We start from the raw sequence: 6,823 nt of genomic DNA on the forward strand, positions 1-6,823 counted from the left end.
AAGCTAGGATTCCGCACCCAAGTCCTTGACTCATCCAAAATGGCTCCAATATGCACAAATTCCATCTTGTTTCGCCTTGTTTCACCTACAAAACATTATCTAAAGCCAAATGGACTAAAGGGAAGCTATTAGCACCAAAAATCGCTCCAAAGAGCGGAAATGACATGTGATAAGGCATTACATAAGCGGTAAAATGACACAAAATAATCACATATCAAATCTCTCCACACTTGAACGTTACTCGTCCTCGAGTAAGTTAGTTCTATCGAAGTGGGTGCATAATATAAGCATCACTTGACTTATTCTACCTAAAAAAATCCGAATGTGTATTAGTGCACTCAACGCCCTTTCAACTCACGTAATTTTAACCATGAGGGAAAAGCAAAATTCGCAAGGCAAGTAAGGTTTTGCACAAAACTTAGACACATCCAACATAAAGGCACAAAGAGACAAGTAAGGATGCATCAACAAAAGTTTTAGCCAATTTCCTCATCTAAATGGCTCAATTTTCATTTCAAGACAGAGTTTTATTAGGGGAAAAACCGTCTCGGGTCTCAACGAGGTGCCTAGTCCTTAGAATTAGCCCAAGCAACCCTTGCAACAACACAACATGCCAATGAAATGAATTCAAGGCGGGAAAGGGGGAAAAATAGGCTAACTTGCAAGATTGACATGACAAATGCACAAGATTAGATTGTCGACAATGCCAAACCGTTGACTAAGGGAGTGTTAGAATGCCAATTTCCTTACGGATTCCACTCGTCACTCAAATGAAAGAATGAGATGATTTTTAAGACAAAAAGTAGCCAAAATCACTCATCCTATCTCAACTTGCGAAGCATGCCCGCAATCTAATATGGTACCCTATCCAATATCCGCAAGAGAAATGACAAATGGTGCACATGCATGAGACAAGCGGGTTGTAATGGGGCTCGGGTTCGGTAAAAAGGGGTCGGTGCAAGCACCGTTTTATGACATGTGAGGCTATCGGTTAAGTAGTCGTCACATCTAACCTATCCACTAAACTATACCCATGCAAATGAATTCTTTCACAAAATATGGCAAGATTGCCATTTTCAAAAATTATTCAATCCTCTTCAAAACAAATTCAATTTATAAATTACTAACCCTTTTATTTGACACAAAAATATACATTCTTTTCTTTTTGTTTTTCATTTCGTTTTTCTCCTTTTCTATTTGTTTTTTTTCTTTTTCATTCACTTGTAACCCTCCTAATAATGCAAAAATTGTCCAACCATAAAGCTTCATTTCACTTTTGTGATATTTAGTACCGTTCACCTCAATAGAAATCAAATTTCCTATCCAATTATACTCCTCAAAACAACTACAAAGACGAACTACTCAACAAATGTGAGATGTTTATGGAATGTAATTATTTTATTGGCAAATGAAATGACAAGGCTTAGGCACAAATTGAGTAAAAAAAAGGGAAAGATGATCAAATGGGTGAAAAATAAGCTTATTTGGCTATGAGAGGCTACTTTATTTTAACAAAATGTCTCAACATGCACATCATCACTTCTACGGTAAGGAATGGGTGAGGTGAGGGTGTGGTGATGCCGGTGGGAGGAGATGGTGGGAGGAGCCCGTCCCGGCCGGTATGGGTGTGGTGTACCGGCGGGATGTAGGGCAGGTCAGGGAGGGGGCGTGGGTAGGGTACGGTGCCGGCGAGATGAAGGTGTACCGGAGGGGACGGGATGTTCCGATGAGATGATGATGGTGCCGGTGGGATGGTCTGCTTCTCCTTTCTCTTCCCCTTTTTTTTTCTTCTTTTATTCCTTTCTTCCTTTTGTCTTTTCATTTGCAGTTTCTTCATCATTTTTTTTATTATTCCATTTCTTTTTTCTTCTTCTTCTTCTTCTTCTTCTTCTTCTTCTTCTTCTTCTTCTTCTTCTTCTTCTTCTTCTTCTTCTTCTTCTTCTTCTTTTCTTTTCTTCATCCTTTTTTTTTGTTTTCTTTTCTTCTTATCCCATAAGGACGACTTTTGGGACACCGAAAACTTTAACTTTTTCTCCTCTTCTTCAGTTCCTCATCACTTGAGACGGTCTTTAGGCCAAAATAAAAGCAAAGTATGCTTCTAACAAAGGATATTCATGCCAAACCCGCTCCACTTGTAACAAACTACACACAAAACAATTCATACAAAATTAGTACCCTCCCTCACTTTCTCTCATGAATATTTACTACTAAATGAGCGATAAACTATCAATGCAAATGATGATGAGCTAAATTAATGCAAAACTATCTACATGGATGCATGATTTGGGAGAGCTAATTTGAATTAACTTTTATTCGGTTAAGTAAACTAAACGCAAATGCAAGCAAAACATAAATAAATAAAGCAAAGGACGAGAATTTATACTATGCGGTGGTTCTTAAGGGACTCCACCAAACCTCTTATTTCAAAGGCTTCATCTCTTGATTTCTTTAGTGACATGATCTATGTCACACAATGCACGAAGCAACCGGTCAAAAACAAGCACAAGTAACACCATTTCATAGCAAGGTAAACCCAACTTCTTTTACAACAATTCTTGTCATGGTTCCTCTTACCCTTCTTAGAACCGTTTCTTAGGTCCTCTTGATGGTTAGAACCTTTCATCTTAGAATGGTAGCTAGGCGGTAGGAGGAACGGGATCTCATAAGTGTCACTTGGTTGGAAAATCTCTTCGTGGTCATCAAGGCAAGGAAATAGATAGGGAATAGTAGGTGGAGTCAATTTCTCAACATTGAGGTTCATAATGCTATCATTCATATCCCAATTTTCTTGAATCTCCTTTTGAACCAAACCATTTCCATTGAGAGCCGCCTCCAAGGTATCAATTTGAGTTTCCCAATCACTTGAAGAGTTATCCAACCAAGGTGCATCTTTTAAAGAGCTTATATCAAATGGATCTGGAGAGTTCAAGAACGATTCAATCTCATCATTAATTTGGTCTTCAAATTCATCTTCTCTTGAGTCATCTTCACCCAAATCCCCTTTCACATCAATTCTGAACACAAGATCACCTCAATTTCCCTCCTTGTTTGTTGGACAAACTTACAATGGATCCAAGTGTGAAGGCTCAATATTATTCTCATTCAAACAATCCTCCAACGCATCCACTCTATAACAAGTCACTAATAGATGAAGATTTCATGGATTTTTCCAACGAGAATTCCATCTTGTCATCACCAACTTGAAGGGAAAGCTTCCCATTCTTAACATCGATCATTGCACCCCCGGTAGAAAGGCGTGGGCGCCCTAAGATGATTGGAATTTTGGAATCCTCAGGAATATCCATCACATAGAAGTCGCAAGGTATCACAAGTTTTCCCACCTTGAGTGGAACATCCTCCACTAGCCCAATTGGATACCTCACCGACCTATCCACTAGTTGCAAGGATACTTTAGTTGGGGAGAGTTCAAAATCCTTCAACTTATTGAAGATCTTGAATTGCATAAAGCTAATGCTAGCTCCCAAGTCACATAGGGCTCTTTCAATGCAAATAGTCCCAATAGCACAAGGTATTGAGAAACTCCTGGGGTCTTCAAGTTTTGGTGGCAACTTGTTCATTAAGATAGCACTACATTCTTGTGATAAATTGACCGTGGTACTTGGACCCAACTTCTTCTTATTGGAGATTAGTTATTTCAAGAACCTTACATAAGTAGGAATTTCCTTAATAGCATCAAGGAATGGAAGAGTAACTTGCACTCCTTTCATCATCTCTAAGAAGTTTCCATACTCACTTTGCTCTTGCCAACCTTTGAGGGAAAGGGATTGGTGGCACATATGGTCTCACAACATATTTCTTAGGTTCCTCAAATACTTTGGGTGGTTCATCAATCACTATGGGTGTTTCCACAACAATTTCCACAAGATCATCATCAACCACTTTTGGTGGCTCAACTATAACTTCCGGTTTGCTACTTTTTTTTCCTCTTGATGAACACCCGGTCTTCCAACTCCCTACCACTCCTCAAATGTATAACATTAATGGTCTTTGGGTTTTCCTCGGTTTTACCTGGAAACCTACCATTTGAGGCTTGCAATTGACTCATTTGAGAAGCCAATTGAGAGATTTGATTATCATTCATTCTTTGGGAAGCTTGTATTTGAGTCCTTAGTTGGTTGATAGAAGATGTTGTCTCCTCTTGTTTTTGGTTAGAGTGGGTAATGAATTGAGTTTGATATTCATAATTTGCTCTATCATGAGCTCCATATTTGATTTAGGTTGAGTGGATTATTGGAATGGTTGTTGAGGGGCTTGTTGGAAGGTTGGTTGGAAGGCTTGTTGTGTAGGTGGGTTGAGTGGTTGATTGAGTGGTTAGAATTGTGGTCTTGGTTGGAAAGCTCTTCCTTGGAAACCTGGTGGTACTTGTTTAAAGGTTGTATTTGGCTTTTCGGCTTGGAAGTTTGGTGTAAATTGTGATTTTTGTTGGAAAGTGGGGTTTTGGACATTTTGCGAGCCATAGGAAAAATTTGGGTGGGCTCTCATTCCGGGGTGGTATTGATTATTGTTGAATACTTTCCTTGCCGGACTTGATTCCCACACCCCATTTACTTGCTCCATACAATTAGCCTCTCCCATCGTCAAAGGACACTCATTTGGTGGATGCCCTTGATCTCTCCAAAAATCACAACTATAAACATGGGCTCTTGATGAAGAATTGTTGGGTGTGTTAGAACTCAACAATGCAACTTGTTGTTTAAGCTCCTCTATCAATACATTAACCTCCATGTTGTTTGCCGACTCAACACTTGCCTTTCTCTTCCTTTTATGCCGGTCATTATTCCAATGGAAGGTTCTAGACGCCATCTCCTCAATCAATTCCTTGGCCGTCTTATGATCGATCTTGTCAAGTGCCCCATTCCCGGAACCGGAATCTAGGTTCATCTTCATGTCATTATGCAATCCCTCATAAAAGTTGTTAATGAGATCATCCTCACCTATCCCATGATGAGGACACAACCTTTGAAGAGCCTTGTACCGTTCCCATGCCTTGTAGAGGGTTTCATCATTTAGTTGAGTGAAGCCTTGAAGCTCACTTTTGATACTTGCCGTTCTTTGCGGTGGAAAGTACTTGTTCAAGAAGGCTTTGGAGACATCGTCCCAAGTTCTAAGTGAATCGGGCTCACAACTCTTCAACCATTTCTTAGCACTCCCCCTCAAGGAAAGAGTCTAAGGCGGCTTTCATCCTCCGATACTCCATTTGCCTTATACATATCACAACTATCCAAGAAATCATTAAGGTGTTCATTGGGGTTTTCGGTAGCTCCCCCTCCGAATTGGTTTCCTTGGACTAGTTGCAATAAAGTAGCCTTCACATCAAAATTATTTGCTTGTATAGGTGGCTTGACAATGCTTGGGTTTACCACCTTCTTTGGAGCTAAATTGTCCCTCATAGGAACCGCGGCCATTGTTACTTCTTCGGGAATTCCAAATGGATTCTCAAAGAACTCAAGAGTACCCGGTTCTTCTAGAACATCTTCCACTACTAAAGGTTCTTCGAAAATAGGAGTTTCTATCAATTCCTTTCTTCGGAGTGAATTGAGTCTTCTTGCGGTAGCTTCAATTTCGTGGTCAATCAGATGAATAGGTGGACCTCTTCAATTTCTCCTACTCATGCAAAAGCCTACACACTTAAGAAATGGATTAGTAACACGAGAGACTTAGTCTAAACTAGAACAAAAACGATTAATATCTAGCCTTTGCTCCCCGGCAACGGCGCCAAAAACTTGATGGTTTCAAATTTAACCTCGCAAGTGCACGGTTGTCGTCGCGCAAATTGAGGGTTGAATCCACGAGGAGCTAGGGAGATTACTAATCGTCTTAATTCTTAGGCTTAACTAAGTCGATAATAAAAGGGTTGGATTTTTAACTAATCGACTAAACTAATCAAAATAAAAATGCAAATAGACTAATTATGAAGATTAAGCAAGTGAGACTTGAACTTGTAATTCAATAGAATAAAAAGCCTAGGACTCGATTTTCCCCCAACAATCCATAATTTTCCGTCAAGATTCCCTAGGCTAGACGTTGGGTAGGTGCTTAAGGTGGAGATGGCTCTAATTCGCCTAGAACCCCCCTCTCGGGTTCGAAATAGGACACTAGCACTCCAACTAACCCCCCTCTCGGGTTCGAAGATCAGTATCCCTAGCCTAACACCCAGTTACCCCGAAAACATGCAAATTCCCAAGGTCCCCCCTAACATTAGCTAAGGTCAATAAGCCCTCATCAAAATCCGGGTCATCCCACTCCTCCTCTCGGAGGTCGATTTCTAACCCAAGACTAAAGGTGCCCTCCATTGGCTCTCCCTCTCGGTCTCAACCAAAGATAGCAATATGACCAAAATCCGGGTACCCGATTCCCAACCTAACCAACTTTCGTTGGTGGTCAAGAGTCACAAACCAACACTACGTAAAATTGGCCAATTTATCAAAACAATCCTCTAGCCTACCCTTATCAAACCTCCCCAACAACAACCCTCAATAGGAATCAATCAAGCAAATTATACATGTTGGGTTAAACCGAGTCCTAGTGAAAGGACTACTCACTAATCATGCTTCTTAAGACAAAACAATTAATAAAGATGGGTTCTTTAAACATGAACATGATGTGAAGTTGGATTCTACAATTAATCATGCAATAATTCAACAAAACTATGATGAAAGACAAATTAAGATAAGATGAGAAAAGATTAAGGGAAAAAACACAAACTTTGACACAAAAACTCAAAGACTCAATCTTTGGATGAGAACAACAATGGTGAACAAGGAAGAGATGAACAAGAGAGAGAAAAACAACAATCAAACAA

The 6,823-nt window shown here is 39.9% G+C and overlaps 1 non-coding gene across 1 annotated transcript; it reads left to right on the top strand.

Annotated features, from left to right (window-relative positions):
• Nucleotides 1-4,957: 4,957 nt before the first annotated feature.
• On the top strand, nt 4,958-5,064 carry LOC141650074 (small nucleolar RNA R71). Its single transcript, XR_012546136.1, has one exon. It is a non-coding gene; the product is annotated as a small nucleolar RNA R71 (small nucleolar RNA).
• Nucleotides 5,065-6,823: the final 1,759 nt, after the last annotated feature.

Source organism: Silene latifolia, chromosome 3 (assembly GCF_048544455.1).
Source record: "Silene latifolia isolate original U9 population chromosome 3, ASM4854445v1, whole genome shotgun sequence".
Lineage (NCBI taxonomy): Eukaryota > Viridiplantae > Streptophyta > Magnoliopsida > Caryophyllales > Caryophyllaceae > Silene > Silene latifolia.